Source organism: Hyperoodon ampullatus (genome assembly GCF_949752795.1).
Source record: "Hyperoodon ampullatus genome assembly, chromosome: 1".
In the NCBI taxonomy this organism is placed as follows: domain Eukaryota; kingdom Metazoa; phylum Chordata; class Mammalia; order Artiodactyla; family Ziphiidae; genus Hyperoodon; species Hyperoodon ampullatus.
Window position 1 is genome coordinate 151,950,009 of NC_136914.1, and position 2,323 is coordinate 151,952,331.

Consider the following 2,323-nt stretch of genomic DNA (forward strand, 5'->3'; position numbering starts at 1 on the left):
ATACACAAGATATGCCTACACCAGCAAAATGAATAAACCAACAATGCTGATCTGTTATTTCAGTCACCTTGAGATTCTCACATCACCTGCATCAGTGGTCATTTTTATAGATTGTACAAACTGCAAAATTCAAACTAATGGTCCTTTCCAGTGTCCAGATAGATTCAGTCATGTAGGTAATGAAAAGAGCATTACAAGATTACAGTTCTTGCTCATCTAACCCTTACAATCCAAAGTATTTTAAGCTGGTTATTTAAACACTGTGAGTCTATATTTCTTTTTTTTTTTTTTGCGGTACGCGGGCCTCTCACTGTTGTGGCCTCTCCCGTTGCGGAGCACAGGCTCCGGATGCGCAGGCTCAGCGGCCATGGCTCACGGGCCCAGCCGCTCTGCGTCATGTGGGATCTTCCCGGACCGGGGCACGAACCCATGTCCCCTGCATCGGCAGGCGGACTCCCAACCACTGCGCCACCAGGGAAGCCCTATATTTCTTTTTTTTTAACATCTTTATTGGAGTATAATTGCTCAGTCTATATTTCTTGTCCAAAAGGGGGCTAATAATATCTTTTCTGTCTTTCTCAAAGTCTCATTGATGGGCTCAAGTGGCATAAGGATTTAGAAATACTTTGTAAAGTACTATAAAGACACAGTTATTCTTAATCACAGAACTTTATTTTAGCAGCACAGAATGATTATATGTCAAAATCATTATAATACAAAAGGATGTGTTGTATATATCTTCTAAATAAAACTAGCATCTTGCTTAGCAATTTTATGTAAGCAACTACAGAAAGAGGGCTTTTTATCCCATTACTTAAAAATAATCACCTGAGGGAAAAAAGTAAATAACTATTTTGAACATCCAAAATCTAAGAATATCTCCATAATCATCCACACGGGATTCTACTTGATGACACAACAATCCTCTAGTTCTAAAACAACAGTCCTAAATATATTCAATTATGGATTGATAATGTTTAGTTTTCATTTTTAAAAATAGCCTTATTTTTAATACCATTTCTCCAAAGACAATTTTCAGTTGTTGCTTGAATACAGCAATAATAATCACTCTCTTACCATAGCAGAGGAAGCAAGCTATTCACCAAAAATTCATGCTGTCCTTTCACAGAGGTGTTGTTTTTGGAAGATGGCCACCCACTGTTAACCTCATCTTCCCCTTGCATTTGGTTAGACTGTAAGAAAGATTATGGAACCCAAGTAGAAGAAATACACACCCCTTTCAGATAAAAGTCCACAATTCTCCACATTTCATTTCCTCAGTTGGTCAACCCCGAAAGACACCTCAGAAGCCCAATGTTACAAGAAGCAGAGTTTTTATCAACCTGAGTCTCTAAACAGACCTGTATAAACCCAAGTCCCTGACAATTGTGTGCAGAATATATAAGAACCTCAACCCACAAAACACCATCATCACACTAGACTTTATGTGAACAAAAACTAAGCTTCTTTTGTGCTAAGACATGAAATTTCAGGCTTGTATGTTATAGTGACCATCAACCATAACTCTTGTATCACCTAAATTTAGCATAAAATCTAAATATCTTTTTTTAACATCTTTATTGAGTATAATTGCTTTACAATGGTATTAGTTTCTGCCGTATAACAAAGTGAATCAGTTATACATATACATATATCCCCATATCTCCTCCCTCTGGCATCTCCCTCCCACCCTCCCTATCCCACCCCTCTAGGTGTTCACAAAGCACCAAGCTGATCCCCCTGTGCTATGTGGCTGCTTCCCACTAGCTATTTTATATTTGGTAGTGTATATATGTCCATGCCACTCTCTCACTTCATCCCAGCTTCCCCTTCCCACTCCCCGTGTCCTCAAGTCCATTCTCTATGTCTGCATCTTTATTCCTGTCCTGCCCCTAGGTTCTTCAGAACCATTGTGGGGTTTTTTTGTTTGTTTGTTTGTTTAGATTCCATATGTGTTAGTATATGGTATTTGTTTTTCTCTTTCTGACTTACTTCACTCTGTATGACAGTCTGTAGATCCATCCACCTGGCTACAAATAACTCAATTTCGTTTCTTTTTACGGCTGAGTAATATCCATTAGAGATACATTTTCAGAAAAAAGTAACCTGAATGACTTGCTTATTTATACCAGATATATAAATATTTTACATACTTGCTATTGGCTAGTTTCTTTAATGAGACTGAGATTTCTTATTTCCTAAGCAACACTGTCACTATAAATCAATACATATATGTTATGGTTTTGAAGTTCAATGCCCACATGATTTTGTTTCATTCAGAGGGCCTTATAGATTACATGGTGGGAGGAAAACATTGTAACCC